Source organism: Entelurus aequoreus, linkage group LG13 (assembly GCF_033978785.1).
Source record: "Entelurus aequoreus isolate RoL-2023_Sb linkage group LG13, RoL_Eaeq_v1.1, whole genome shotgun sequence".
In the NCBI taxonomy this organism is placed as follows: domain Eukaryota; kingdom Metazoa; phylum Chordata; class Actinopteri; order Syngnathiformes; family Syngnathidae; genus Entelurus; species Entelurus aequoreus.
Genome location: NC_084743.1, coordinates 70,172,672 through 70,189,638, shown reverse-complemented (window position 1 = coordinate 70,189,638; position 16,967 = coordinate 70,172,672). Strand labels below are relative to the sequence as shown.

General features: G+C 39.7%; 1 pseudogene; it reads right to left on the bottom strand.

The window, feature by feature from the left end:
- LOC133663043 (multiple epidermal growth factor-like domains protein 6) overlaps positions 1–16,967 on the bottom strand; it is a 142,350-nt pseudogene that overhangs the window by 24,880 nt on the left and 100,503 nt on the right.

Genomic DNA, 16,967 nt, shown 5'->3' with positions numbered 1-16,967 from the left:
AGGTGCGGCTTACAACACGGGGCGGCTTATGGTGCGGAAAATACGGTATATCGGTGGCAAATTAGTACTTTTCGAATGATGCCGGTGCTTGAAAAACGAAAAACCTAAAAATTCAGCAGTACAGAACACAGACTGCGCAAAAATGTGTTGGAACTGAGCACTGCTCAATAAAGACGCCACATTACCTACAAGGCGCTACTTGCACAATATCCCTTTCAAGCACTTGTTGCAGGTGGTTGAGACTGCATGGAATTAGGAAACGATTTGAACAGATTTGTTTTTCTTTTAGCCTGGTTTATCATTTACAATGGCACAGGAGCTATTGTGGAACTGAGTTTTCGGTACCTATTCCTAATACCAACACACTGGGACTTAGGTGCAAAATAAATATGTATTAAATTACGCTCCAAACAGCATAAGCAAAGTTGATCATGGATGGATGGATTATACATTTAAAAGTAAGGATGTTATGGTTTCAAACTTACGTGAGCTGCAGTCCGCTCCGATGAAACCTGGAGGACATTGGCAAGCTCCTGTCCTGAAGTCACAGCGGCCACCGTTAAGACAGCTGCAGCGAGACTTGCAGTTTCGTCCGTAAGTTCCGGCGCGACATCCTGGAGTGAGATAATCGAAAAAGAATAAGTGGAGGTTTTGAGAGGAGTTAAAACTAGATGAGTGGTTAAAAACGAGTCCTGTGACTTGGGTTGTTTCCCACGACAAGTGTAGAAGCTTACAAGGTTCCAACTTTTCCTACCTGGTTTTTGTGTAATTGGATTCCAGGATTTCCCCTAAATTGCCGAGATACCTGTGGTGGTGGGGGTGTGGTCACCCTGATGTCACAAAGTCATATGCAGAATTTGCCATGATGATATAATTTTCTTTAAAAAGACTCAAAAATATGTACATACATTAAAAACAAATCTGATATTAAAGTATTAACATACTGTATATATTTTAATCGTTTCGCCATATTTTCAATTGTTGCTGCTTTTTGTACAATGTACTTTGTTGACATGTTTTCAAGTGTTTACAGACTTTTAATGACGTATAATATTAAAAACAACTGGCAACAAATCTAGCATATTCTTCTGGTGTTATTACAAAATGTACCCGTGTTTAGAGACTCTACTTCTGTCCCTCGATGTCGCTGACGAAAGAGGCGAGCTGCAGCAAGCATGACGTCACACTTGCTAGGTGCTGTTGCTCTTATTGGACTTTCTTTTCTTAAAAGCTGCCACTGTCCTCTTAATATTTGCACATTTTGTAGATGGCTGTTCGTGGGTATATCTGCAATATATATATATATATATATATATATATATACAAAAATTACGACTACATCGCCGACATGCTGTCAACGCTTCAGTCACAATGGCGTGCGTTTTGTTTATATCCGGTTTCGGTAGCGCGGTTTTCGGTGATCAAAGTCTTTTTTCGGTGGAAAAGTTTTCGGTACATGTGCGCAAATAATAGGTTATATATATCAATTCATACTGTAAAGACCAGCTAATGTTAATGTTTTATGTTTGTGCAGTTTGAATTTGATGTCAGTTTTTCCCATGTTTGCAAACACACCGTCCGTGCCTGAAAGGGGATTGGCTGACAATGAGGAAGTGTTGTTGTGTGTCCGGGGAAGCACGGACTCACGAGGCAAACGTGTTTACACGGGATGTAAAACCTGTTGGAATTGTGCCGTTTGTTATCATAAGATTGGTAATAAAAGTTAAAAATAGCGGCAGACTTTGTGTGATTTCTTGTCAGGGCTACAATATATTATATTACTTTAATTTGTTTTCAAGTTAAAAAAAACAACAACCTTATTTTAAAGATGTGGCAGTAATGAAAACACCGTGGCGGCTACCCACATTCGATTACATTAACATTCGAAACCCTGGGTTCCCCATGAGTCCCAAAAATTTAAAATCAAATTTTGGAGGGATGGCAGAGATATTTATTAACACAATTTTGCCTTCTTCCAAACTTGCTTCAAACCAGCCATTTAGAATTTGAGACTTTAATGACTTTTATTTTGCCTGAATTACATCACTGGATATTTCCATATATGGTAGACGTTTACCCGAAGAGTCGGCCATTTTTATCCAGTTGTAGTGCAAAGCTGGAGTCAATATGTTCCTTATCGTTCTCTATCCTTTTGTTGTGTGGCAGATTGGCTCACACATGCTAAAATCTTCGGCTGTAGCGTGTAGTTGTAACTTGTGTCTGTCAGTAGACACGATATTGAAGTGATAAAAACTGCAACATGGCTGACGGGGTGGAGACGCAGTCGAAAGGGGCTTGTGCTGGAGGAGGACTACTGCACAGAGTTTATTGAGAAATTTGAACAAAAAAAGTAAAAAATGAAGAAATCAAATCCAAGATGTTTTTACTCCCTTAAAAACTTGAATATATTTATGTTCTGTTTGGCCTTCAGGATAATTCAAATTGAATGTCCACAGAAGATAAATCCAATATAGTAATGCTCCTGAAGCTGAGCCAATCAATGGCCACGGTACTGAACAATTAGCTCTGACTGGTTAGTCATCTAGTGGCCAGTACTACTGTATTGCAATGGTACCTCAACTTAGCAGTGCCTCAGTGTCTAGAGATAAGAGCTGTCTCTTGGCTATTTTTTATGCTTTAAGTTCAAAACTAAAAATGTAGTTACAACAGTTAGTTGGCGTAGCGAATGTTACAGTGAACTCCGTAAGATCCGCCCAAAATATTGGGTTTAGTTGTTAGCATTAACTTATAGCTGAAGATAGACAAAACATTTTTTTTTCCCCAACCATTGGTAGGAAGAAAGTGAGTGTGTAGGACAGTGCTGAGAATAACAAGCGGATTATATTCATTAAATTAAATTTAAAAAAAAAAAAATCAAAAACATGACATCGCATATAGCAGACTAGGTGAAGCAATTTGAGTATGTTAAAATGATATATAAAACGGCGGACATTTATCCATGAAAATATGGAAATTATGGTGTGTTTGACTGAGAAGCAGCTGGAAGAACATACCATAGAAGCCTCTCTAAGGTAAATACTGTGCATTGTTATTACAGTACTTCATAAAACTTCTGTAGTTGTTTGTAGAACATTCTATTTTATTGTTTTTATGCAATATTTCTTGTCTAAAAGTTGTTTTTATTCTTTTTAAAAGGCATGTTGCATGGTGTTTGGGGGGGCAAGCACTAATTAAATTGAGTTTAATTAATTACAATTGGCGAAGTTGATTTGAGATACAAGTGGGTTTTTTTTTCTTCTTTTTTTTTTTGTTTTTTTTTTATAATGTCCTGCCCAGCTTCTCGGGCAAATCATATAGCAGATGTAGATGCCCATATCGGCTGTTCAGATTTACTTTACAAAAGAGAAGTGTAGGATACTTCTCTTGTTGCCTTACTTGTATTTTGACTTTATTAAATGTATTTATATTATCATTTGGTGCAGCCGGGCCGGAGCAGGAGGGGATAGAAAGAGAGAAAAAGGAAGACAGAGGGGGGAATTGTGGGGACAAGAGGGGGATTAGACAGAGAGACAAAAACAACAACAACAACAACAACAACAACAACAACAACAACAGAGCAACATCAGCAAATATGACATGTACAAATATGATGGTAAAAGTAATAGCAAATAAGCAGTTAGCGAAAATTAAAAAAATTTTAAAAAAAATACAGAAATGACAATGAGCATTATTACACTAAAAATGGAGCAATATGAATACCAATAGAAATAGTGCAATTGATAATAAACAATACCAGTACTTTACCTTTATTATCAACAATACAATTGTTCAGATACAAGTGTTTTGAGTCAAAAGCTCCTTTACAGAACCAATTAAGCCCGTAATTTGAGATACCGTAGTCATATTTTTGGTTCATTCAGTCATTTTTATGCTTGACAATTACTCATTTAGGCCAAAAATACATAGAGTATGCTTTAAGACATGCAAAAATATGTACGCATAATTAAGTGTGTCCGTGATGTAGTAATATCTTTGCACTATTAAATGGACTTGAATTGGATGAAAAAGTAGGTTTTCTCCATTTACCATGAAAGCAACGATGGTCCTATTATCTAACAGGTACACGTTGTTTGTTTTGAGATGGAAGAACCTCATCATGAGGAAAAAAAACTACTGAACTAATCCTGTATTCTCACAATGCTGATCTTATCATTTAAAAAGTGTTGCAGCAGGGAGTACTTTCAGCCAGTAGCTTGTAGGAACAAAGAAACATTTCCCTTTCCTGCCTCACTTTAGCACATCAACATACACGGGCTCTCAATATCAACTGGTCACAAAACTCCCATCAACTTTCTCCGGCGCCCAAACACATGGGAACATTTTTCCACACATACACTTTCTCTGTGCTCGTCACAAGAATGAATGCAATCAGTCATACAGTGCACAACGTGAATCTTGTGAACCGATCGTGTTTACGGGTGAGCCCGTTGCACTCAAACACTCGGCGTGGTGAACAGATAAGAAAGGACTCCAGACTAAAGAGGCAATTACGGAGCTGTCATTATGCATGTCTGCCTTCCAAAAGCCCTTATCCGCTGCTGAGGAGACAAAAACAATGCCTTGTGTTTTACTTGGCAACTGGTGTGTAACATTTATCAGATGTCTGGAGAGCGTGTGAGGAGAGGAAAGGGTCTGAGGTGATGTTAAGGAGTCGGGCTGTTAGATAGTCCTTACATGGTATGGACCACATCATGAAACATCAAATAAAGCCCTGGTGTTGGCATCGCATGAAATGTTTGCCAGGAGTATAAAGTTTGTATAGTACTGCAATGATTACAGTATATTGTGCGTTACATACACATCATGCATGTTGATTGTTTTACTGTGGTGGTGTTTAAAGGCACTAATGACTATTGCACAAAATGCCTTTATGCAGCAGGTTTGACAAAAAACACTGTTATTGGTTAGAAATGAAGTGCAGAGGTGAGAGGGAGAGTAGTGGTGAGGGAGATAATTGTAGATGCAATCCAATTCGGACATAGGCGATTGTAAATTTTAATTGGGATTGTAATTCAGGTTACTCATGTTCCAGTTTTGCACACATTTCCATTACCGTATTTTCCGCACTATAAGGCGCACCTAAAAACCTCAGATTGTGTCAAAAGCTGACAGTGCGCCTTATAATCCGGTGCGCCTTATATATGGACCGATATTGAGCCTCCAACAGGTAAAAGTTTAAATCAATCAATCAATCGCAACTACAGTAAGCAGCCGCCGACTTCATTTTCCCCCGTCTTCATTTTCCCCTGTAGAAGAAGAAGTTCTTCTTCTACGGTAAGCAGCCGCCCCCGTAGAAGAAGAAGAAGAAACGTGCGGTGCATGCTGGGATATATGACTGCGCGAGGCGTGCCGTTTTGATTTCCATTTGTTTGTTTATGTAAAGACCCCAAAATGGCTCCTATTAAGAGACACGCTTACGACGCAGAGTTTAAACTTGAGACGATCAGAACACGGGAATAGAGCAGCAGCGACACTGACTCGATTAATGACGACTTCGATGAGACGGAGCCGGGCATGTTGGATGCCGTATCCGCCCAACTGTTTAATTCGGACACTGAAGAAGAAAATTTGAGGGATTCGTGGATGAGGAATAACTTCATAAAGTGAGCTTTACATGTTTATTTTGTGTGTTGTGTTGTGTGACATTAACGTATGAGCAACGTTGAGTTATTGATATATTGTTATTGCTCTGCACTATTTCGAGTGTTACTATATTGTGATTGCACTAACGTTTGATTTACCGTAACAGTACCACTGTTTTTTTGCGTGTTTATTGAATCAGGGAAAAGTTCCCCTCCACTATGTGACATAAATGTTGCACTACATGTTATACCTTGCTGTTGTTAAAAGATAAACAAAACACCACGTAACAGACTTTACCTCGGGGAAAATAATAAAACAGTTGTTTATTCATTTTCGGAGTGAACAGAGTTGTCAGAACGCTGGTTTGTAATCTATTAATAAAGTTTGACTGACCTATCTGACTGTTTTGTTGACATTCCCTTTAGCGCAGCTCCATCTAATGGATGCATATGTGCGCCTTATAATCCGGTGCGCCTTATATATGAACAAAGTTTTGAAATATGCCATTCATTGAAGGTGCGCCTTATAATCCGGTGCGCCTTATAGTGCGAAAAATACGGTAATATGATAAATGTAATGGGAATTAATTCAACTGTTTCTTAATACAAATGCACTGTTTTTAAAAATTGCAAGTGATGAATGCCTATTTAGTAAAACGAAAAGAAATGTAGGGCAGAATGGTGGCACAGGGGTTAGTGCATGTGCCTCACAATACGACGGTCCTGGGTGGAGTCTGCATGTTCTCCCTGTAACTTTGTGGGTTCCCTCCAGGTACTCCAGAGACATGCACCTGGGGATAAGTTGATTGGCAACACTAAATTGGCCCTAGTGTGTGAATGTGACTGTTGTCTGTCTGTGGGCCCTGCGATGAGGTGGCGACTTGTCCAGGGTGTACCCCGCCTATCGCCCAAATGCAGCTGAGATAGGCTGTAGCAGCACCCGCGACCCCGAGAGGGTACAAGCGGTAGAAAATGGATGGATGGATGGAAAACTGTATCAAAATATATATATTAAAGATGCATCAATTATTGATTTTTAATCAAATCGTAGCTCCTGAATAGTAATCGAATCATGAGGTGCCCAAACATTGCCACCTCTAAGAGAGAGAGATTACATACATTTAAAAATCTGACATTTTGATGATTAGTTGTATTGTGACCTTTAAAGGTCTTCTCTAATGTTGACAACATTGGCACTTGTTTCATAATTCTGGACCTAATAATAATGTCTACAGATAAAATTCCCCCCAAAATAGAAAAAGTAGTCATTTTAGGCTTGTCTTCTAAAGATTTTAGCACTGTTTAGAACGCCCACTTTTACAATAGGGAAGGGATTCATAAGGCACCATTTCTGGATGGATCTCTTGTAAGTGGAAGGTGGGGAGTTAATCATTTTGCATTGCAGTCAGCTGAAAATGATGGAAAGCGCCACTCTACATAGCAACTGGTCAAAGTCAAAGTTGGAATTGCCACGAATTTTAAGGTTGTCAACACTCTACTGCCGTCTGGTGGCTAAAGTAGATAGGGAATCCACCCATATCACGTTTCATGTTTCAGGTAATCCGCGACGAATGGGGCCATAAGAATCCCCTTCCTACTGTAGCTTCAAAATGTGGGCGAGCTTACATCAGTCTGCTGACATCACCTACAGAAGACTGGAGGCAAGTTCATATTGTGTAGTATGTGTTTTGCTAGCGTCTTTATCTGGAATCGTGACATTTTTGCACATAATTTGAGGCAATTATCAAATATGGCTGTCAGATGCATAGTTGCAGAAGAAGGGGTCAGCGTACATACATTTCCAAATGATGGGAATATAAGGAAAGTATGGACCTCTCCAGTCAAATGTGCAAAATGGGACCAAGTGAGAGTAAATGTCATTAGTGGCGATCATTTTAATGATTCTAACTTCCAAGAAGAATGGTTTTGGTCGAAATTTGGATGGAAAAAATGAAAGACTGAGTCATAAACTGCGAAAAACCGGAGAAAGAAGAGCAGACCAGGCAATTTAAAATGCAAAAAAAAAGAAGGTATGCCGCTAGTATTCTATTTTGCGCCCTCTTGTACTGATGTTTTCCTCAAGATGATTGTGGAAATGCTGAAAGAGAATGAGGAAATGCACTACGTTGTCTATGTAAGAGCAGGAAGGTCCGTAAGTGGCAATTATTGTATATATTTTTTGCCCATAATGTTAACCAGTTTTAGGTCATCATGAACCAGGGTGACAAAAACATGCAATTAAGTGTAGAAAATATAAATTTTACATTCCTTTATCCACACTTTCTATGCGGGGAAATGGGCTCCAGTTCTGTAGATAACATCCCACCAAGAAGGAGCGGATACATCAAGTCTGGTCACGGAAAGAGGGTGTTCCAAGTACAGTTAGATATCTATCCGTTACTCGAAAACTAATTGATGCTATGGGAAATGACTACCAGATTATTTTTTAGGAGCAAAAACTACATAGAGAATGTCAGTCATATGGACACTATGGGTCCTTTAACACTCACTTGTTTGGCAGAGCAGTCCTGTCCAGCCAGGTAGACAGATACACCTTCCTGTCTCACCCGCACACATCCCTCCATTCACGCAGTTGCAGATACCAGTGCAGTTGTCTCCATGCAGTCCCACCTGGCACTCTACGAGAGAATGATTGAAAATTTGACATCCATGTTAACATTAATTGCAGTGTTTTGTTTGTGTGAGACAACTTAATTGAAAGCTTATTCTTCAGCAGGGACAAACCGAGTGAACGCCAATGTTCCCTCTAATGTTGCATGTGTCTGAGCAAATGCTAAAACTCCCTGAGCATTCAGTGGCGCACATCAGATGTGCACACTGTGGCCATACCAGCATCACACCTGTCCCAAATCTGACTTAAGAACAAGTTCAATGTGTTATTATTAATATCAAATAACAACAGTAATTGTCATTAGATTAATTTGTAATATAGGTGATTTGGCCCACTTAAAATAAAAATAACAAACAAATCTTGTTTTTCCTCAGCTATGTACTTGTTGTATTGTATGTCTAGGTGGGGGTCCAACTTTGGAAATAATTTGTACCTCTGTCAGAGATCAAATTTAGTTCCCCTTAAAACATTCGCATGTTGCACAATGAAATGTAAGCATTTCTCTAAAGTGGGCTGGCTCAAGGTGGAGGACAGAGTTAAACAACTTGCACTGAGCCTAGTCTATAAAATCCGCTACACCTCCCTGATACCGAAGTACATGTCAAACTACTTCCTTAACGTAAATGACCGCCATAACCACAACACCAGGGGGTGCTCCACTAACCACGTTAAACCCAGATTCCGAACTAACAAAGGTCTTAACTCATTCTCTTTCTATGCCACATCAATGTGGAATGCGCTCCCAACAGGTATAAAAGAAAGGGCATCTCTATCCTCCTTCAAAACCGCAATAAAAGTTCACCTCCAGGCAGCTACAACCCTAAACTAACACCCTCCCCGGATTGCTAATAATCAAATGTAAACAATCAAATGCAGATACTTTTTCTTTTTCTTATGCCTTCTGATCTCTCTCTCTCTCTCTCTCTCTATGTCCACTACTTGATGTCCATACCCCCCCCCCCACCCCCACCCCCTCCCTCCACACCCCTGATTGTAAATAATGTAAATAATTCAATGTGATTATCTTGTGTGATGACTGTATTATGATGATAGTATATATGATAGTATATATCTGTATCATGAATCAATTTAAGTGGACCCCGACTTAAACAAGTTGAAAAACTTATTCGGGTGTTACCATTTAGTGGTCAATTGTACGGAATATGTACTTCACTGTGCAACCTACTAATAAAAGTCTGAATCAATCAAAAAAGATAAAATGTACATTCCTGTACCTTTCTGTCTGTAAAATATATTTTTTTATTAGCATTTCTGTAATCTACTAACAGCATTTCCTGATTAATATCCATAAATTAACATGAATAATAAATGACAGTGGGATAAGCACACATCTGACTGACAAATCATAGTGTAAGGACCTGGCATTTACAATGTTTGTAGTGTTTGAGTTGTCCAACTTTTTGTGCGGCCTTAAATGCACCAGTGGCTAAGTGCCATGAGTGTGTGTTGTTTTATCTGTTAGGGCTGCTTGTTGTCACTATCACCCACAAAGTTGCATTGTTAAAGCCTACAGAACAAATAGTTTTTCTTTTGTTTGAAGTTCAGATTGGATTTTAAGTTGTGCGCGGCATAGATTTGCTGTGCACCGAGCATGCGTGAGCAGTACGCAATTGCACAGGCGCGCATCTTAGATGGAACGTTAGTGTACACCTGTGCAAACTAATGAGGTACAGTTGAAAAGCTGGCTAAAATATACATTTCTGTCAAGGGGGGTCCTTTGTTTAGGTTTCTTTTAGATGTGTCGCAAAATCATCCATTTTCTACCGCTTGTCCCTTTCGGGGTCTCTCAGCTGCATTCGGGCGGAAGGTGGGGTACACCCTGGACAAGTCGCCACCTCATCGCAAGGCCAACATAGATAGACAGACAACATTCACACTCACATTCACACACTAGGGCCAATTTAGTGTTGCCAATCAACCTATCCCCAGGTGCATGTTTTTGGAAGTGGGAGGGAATCCATGCAGTCACCGGGAGAACATGCAAACTCCACACAGAAAGATCCCGAGCCCGGGATTGAACTCAGAACCTTCGTATTGTAAGGCACATGCAATAACCCCTGTACCACCATGCTGCCCGAAGCTAAAGTCAAATGTGCAAAACTAAGAATGTGATTAATCCAAAAACTAATTGCATTAATCATGTATGTATATGTATGTGCAAACCCCGTTTCCATATGAGTTGGGAAATTGTGTTGGATGTAAATATAAACGGAATACAATGATTTGCAAGTCATTTTCAACCCATATTCAGTTAAATATGCTACAAAGACAACATATTTGATGTTCAAACCGATAAACTTTTTTTTTTTTTCAAATAATCATTAACTTAGAATTTGATGCCAGCAACATGTGACAAAGAAGTTGGGAAAGGTGGCAATAAATACTGATAAAGTTGAGGAATGCTCATCAAACACTTATTTGGAACATCCCACAGGTGAACAGGCAAATAGGGAACAGGTGGGTGCCATGATTGGGTATAAAAGTAGATTCCATGAAATGCTCAGTCATTCACAAACAAGGATGGGGCGAGGGTCACCACTTTGTCTACAAATGCGTGAGCAAATTGTTGAACAGTTTAAGAAAAACCTTTCTCAACCAGCTATTGCAAGGAATTTAGGGATTTCACCATCTACGCTCCGTAATATCATCAAAGGGTTCAGAGAATCTGGAGAAATCACTGCACGTAAGCAGCTAAGCCCGTGACCTTCGATCCCTCAGGCTGTACTGCATCAACAAGCGACATCAGTGTGTAAAGGATATCACCACATGGGCTCAGGAACACTTCAGAAACCCACTGTCAGTAACTACAGTTGGTCGCTACATCTGTAAGTGCAAGTTAAAACTGTCCTATGCAAGGCGAAAACAGTTTATCAACAACACCCAGAAACGCCGTCTGCTTCGCTGGGCCTGAGCTCATCTAAAATGGACTGATACAAAGTGGAAAAGTGTTCTGTGGTCTGACGAGTCCACATTTCAAATTGTTTTTGGAAACTGTGGACATCGTGTCCTCCGGACCAAAGAGGAAAAGAACCATCTGGATTGTTATAGGCGCAAAGTTGAAAAGCCAGCATCTGTGATGGTATGGGAGTGTATTAGTGCCCAAGACATGGGTAACTTACACATCTGTGAAGGCGCCATTAATGCTGAAAGGTACATACAGGTTTTGGAGCAACATATGTTGCCATCCAAGCAACGTTACCGTGGACGCCCCTGCTTATTTCAGCAAGACAATGCATACGTCAGTACAAAGATGAGTGACGAGACTCTCGCACATGTTTTAAAACACGGACATTTTTAGTAGAACCCAATAATCTCTTTTTATTTGTATTTTTTTGTGCGACCCAGAATAGCAAACCACATGTGTGAACGCAGATTGGACCTTGATTAAACTGTGTGTGCTCCTCTAATCTTACCCATCCAAGAAAAGGTCAATAGCAAAGTCTCATTCTGGGGATAATTGCCCACAAACACATCTTAGTTGTGTTTAAGTAGAGGATGTTCAGCACACCATCACACCCTGTTTTAATGAGGTAGCTTCTATTACCTAAAATGCAGTGTGGTCCTGCCCAGCCAGCGGTGCATTGGCAGGCTCCTGTGATGTGGTGGCAGCGGGCACCATTACTGCACACGCACATCTGGCCGCAGGCGAGCCCGTAAAAGCCGTCCTGGCACACTGTGGGCCGAGATTAAAACATCCCAATGGTTACAACTGGCAACTTCGCAACAGAAGACGGGAAGACTGTTTTCCCACATAGTCAAATAATCAATGTCAAATTGCAAAGCAAAGCATGCTCTTCATTGACAATGTCTGTGTTCTGAGCTCACATCCCACATGTGTGGTGGATCTGGGCCACATCAAAGTCTGCGGCGGCTCGGAGGCCGTTCCCTTTTCGGGGTGAGAGAGACGGTAATTAGAGCACCTGCTGTGTCTGCAGGCCTCCACCAATACACAACTAAACAGAACCAGCTTTCTGTGCCCCCTCATGCCTACGTTACAGTCTGTGGCCCGGTGCAAGGAGAAGCTGCATGCTGCAAAGGAAGCATCTGTTCCTCATTGTCGAGCTGAAGGATTGTTAAAGAGTGAAGTTGAATGACACACAGTGTTTGGTAAACACATGTCTCCCATCCAGAACCAACCCAAAACCTAGGAAGTGGATGAACACTGCAAGGACGTAACGTAACTCTGTAAGCATTACTAGAACAGAACTAATGAATTTTCTTTGTCCTAGTGCAGGGGTCGGCAACCCGCGGCTCCTTGACCACTCTGATGCGGCTCAGCTACATACATGCCGACCCCCCCGATTTTCCCAGGAGATTTATGGATCTCAGTGTCCCTCATAGATTACTCCCAGGGAAAAAATGATCCTGTTTACACTCTAATTACTAAATAAAGGGCGTGCCCTAATTGCACTGCAGTAATTGTCCTCTATAGCATTTACATACAGCGTGCCAGTCCAGCCACATGTTGCATGTTGTTATTACTTGCACACACAGGAGACAGCAAAGCATACTTAGTCCATCAGCCACACAGCTTACACTGACGGTAGCCATATCAAACAACTTTAACAATGTTACGTTACAAATATGCGCCACACTGTGAACCCACACCAAAAAAGAATGAAAAACACATTTCTGGAGAACATCCCACCGTAACACAACATAAACACAACACAACACAACCATTACCCAGAATCCCATGCAGCCCTAACTCTTCCGGTCTACATTATACACCCCCGCTACCACCAAATCCCCCCACATATCAACCCCCCCCTCTCCGTGCGTTGGTTGAGCGGAAGAGTTAGGGCTGCATGGGATTCTGGGTATTGGTACCGTCAGTGTAAGATGTGTGGCTGCTGAGTTAGTACGCCTTGCTGTCACTTACGTGAGCAAGCTGAAATTGCATTCTACGTGTGGTCGAGCAGGTATATATATAGGATCACAACTTAAAAATCACTTCTTAAACTCAGATGAGAGGCGAAATGTCTTCTAAGACAAACTGAACATTCCAGTTGCGATCAAATAAATGCCCTGAGAATACAATGTAAATGGGTTGTACTTGTATAGCACTTTTCTACCTTTCTATGGAACTCAAAGCACTTTGACACTATTTCCACATTCTCCCATTCACACACACACATTCACACACTGATGGCGGGAGCTGCCATGCATGGCGCTAACCAGGACCCATCAGGAGCAAGGGTGAAGTGTCTTGCTCAAGGACACAACGGACGTGTCTAGGATGGTAGAAGGTGGGGATTGAACCAGTAACCCTCAGATTGTTTTGCCACGCTGTCGTCAATGACCTGGATGGAAGAGAACATCCATAGGCATGTTTAGTTACCTCCTCCAATGACTCATTCTGCAAAAGTTCTTCTGCACATACTTGTTTTGAAATACTTCATACCCCCATACACGGTGGCAAACACCATTGTCTTCTTACAAGCACTCAAAAGTATCTTATACATGCCATTGCAGTGCTTCTTAATTGTTTATATAACGTCCCCCTAGGAATAAGAAAACATGTTCTGCTCTCCACACTCTTTACCGTGACTATAAGTAGCATAATTGGTTTATAAAATTGTTATACTTACTTCTGCATAACAATGTATCCTTATTAACATTAAAGAAAACAAAAAAGAAAGAAATATAGATCAACTTATAACAAATAACTGCATCAACACTTTTTGTCAGTCTGTAACAGAAAAGATTTAAAGTGCATCAATGTGCCTGAAATAAAAAACAACAACTCCCTATTTAAACTACAAACATTTTTTGAACGACTTCAACTATTTGATACTGAATACTAAAATTAAATAAACTCATGAAATATTAATCAACTCAAATTGATCAGCATCATTGCCTCAGGAGCTTAATGTGTAAAACACGTTAACCTACAAAACGAAAATAAATAAAACAATTTGTGCTGATTTTTTTTAAATTAAAATAATGAAGTCAGGATTAATGGCTACAATGCGCACATTTTGTCGTGCACATCTTTCTAAAGCAGGATTTTGAAGCATGATACTGATAAAGTATGTTCCCTAGGGTCACACGCGCCCCCTGGCATCGCACCGCAACATTCCAGGGAGGCCTGCCCCATTATTTGAGATGACCTGGACTCGAGGAACCAGACAGATATATTGATTTCATGGCCATCCATCTCCTGCTGCACATATTTATTCTGTGACGGTACCTTTCTCTAATTGAAGACATTCAATTAATTTGTTAATTACTTATGCTAATGAACAAAAAATGTACAAAAAATACTGTACTACAATGATTCACACAGACGTTGTGGGTTCCAGAACATACATTTTCTTAGTTCCACACTAAAATACTAAGTTGGTCCAACATGTACTTATTTTTACAAACAAAACAGTAGGTATGTGAATCTTCCAACAATTCACAATTTGATTCGGGTTCTTGGGGTGAAAATTCAATTCCGAATCGATTCTCGATTTCACACAATTTTTGATTCAAACCGATTTTGGCAATATATCATTTGGGACACAAATGAAACCAAAACCTTTTCAAAACAAGGTAAAGGTTACAAAAAAAATATTTTGAAAAATGTATTCTTGAAAACTTTTTTTTTTCAATTTTTGAAAATTATGAAACAATATAGAATCAGGATAAATAAGAATGGCAATTCTGATATGATTTGGGTTTTTTTAGCACCGCTATGTACTTTGCAGTTAACTTAGTATGGTGCCAGTGCGCTTAATATTTTTTTTAAAATTATATTTTGGTATTTTTACAAACTAGAGTGACAACCGTTAGAAAATGGATGGATGTATTTTAACATCCATCTGATATTACATCCAATATATTCAGTAGTGAAGCTGCCGTGGCCATGTGACATCGTCCACAGCACACTATTGGCTGATGGCGGACCAATTACCAATCACAGCGCACTTTGTTCTCACTGACTCAGCCATATTGAGGCATCCTCTATGCTTCATCTTGTGTTTTTCTTAGGATATTTGTTTTCATTTTAATCCTTACGATGTCATCTAGAAGTTCTGCGCCTTCCAAGGCTTCTGGCATGGACTCTAAGTCCAAGAGAATGTTGCTTACCATCAGGGAAAATGTACACCCCCTCATTGCTAAACTAAAATTCTCTCTACTAGCTCCCATTACACGATCAATGAATCTTCGGTGTGCTCCATAAAGCGGGGGAGAAAGAATATAAGGATGATAAAATTCACCTTACAGGGGTGGTTTGCAACATAACTTCCACAATAATTAAGGGAACACTATTAATATTATTTCATTTTTAAAATACTGTTCGAATAATGATTTTTGCAAATTTTGCCTCTTCAAGTGCGATTATGATATCTGTTGAACACCATAAAACCTAAGGATATTTTGGATAGCTTGTGTCCCAATTATATCAGCAGCCAAAAGTTATTTAATTTATCGCTATAGCAGTAGACCATTTAACCAAAGGAAGCCACAAATTGGGCCGCTTTAGAAATGTCGAGTTTTGGCGGTTTCATGAACAGAGGGTGTTCCGTCCACAATTTAAAAAAAATAATTTCCTCCTCCTTCTGATGCTATGAACTCCATTTCTTTTCAACTGGAGGCCTCACTGTGAGGGAAGTATGCCTCCTTTCTGGCAAAGCCAATGACTTTGCTCCCACGCTGACAGCATGACGTCTTGGCCCGCGTCTGCAGTGGTTCAACTGTGACGTTGTTAAAGCTGGCCTGCTGAGTATGTCGTCATCCTAAATGAGCTCTGTGGTAACAATGTTGCAAAAGTACTGCTTATTATATTGTAGTTATTGCCACCATGGCAACAAGCAGTTTTTTTGTTCTGTAGGAACAACTAAATATTTTGTAAAGTATTTTTCTCACGAAACCATCAAAATACTTTTTTTTCCCCAAAAAAAGCAACTAGCTATAAATTTAGTGAGAAGACTTTTGGTGACTAAAATGGAAAGGCTTTTAAAAGCGTGACATGTCTCCTGGGATTGTCTGGATTAGAGCGGTGAAGGTATAAATATAAGATAACACAATATAATGAGTAGATACCATTAAGAATTAATAAAGCACTAGTAAATACATTATTTATAAAGCATATTTTCATCATTAATACTCATTAGTATGCTGTTTATAAACACAGTTATAAATGTTATACTCATTATTAAAAAGCTCATTAGTTAAGGATTAGTACAAAGGCTACTGAATTCATAATTGATATTTATTAGGGCTGTCATAATTAACGGGTTAACTTATATCATTATTCACCAAAAAAAATTGCTTTAACACTGAGATTAATCGGCCCTGCGATGAGATGGCGACTTGTCCAGGGTGTACCCTGCCTTCTGCCGGAGTGCAGCTGGGATAGGCTCCAGCCAACCCCGCGACCCCGAGAGTGACAAGCGGTGGAAAATGGATAGATGGATGGACTTAGATTAATCATGCCATTTATTTGGACAAGTTATTTTACCTTAACCCCTACAGTACTGTACGGTCAGTGATCAGATCAATGCAATTAGTGGGGAGACTTTGACTGGTGTGCTTGTTGGCACATTTCAATCCAAAATACAGCCTAAAAAAAAATTGAGATAAAACTGTTTCCAATTTTTGTGCAAATAAATGACAAGCATTCAGGTAAAACATTTAAAAACTTTCCTTGATGACATGCTGACGATAAAATTGCTTTTGTGTAAAAATATTTCTTAAGCAAATTTCTATTATGCAAGCAA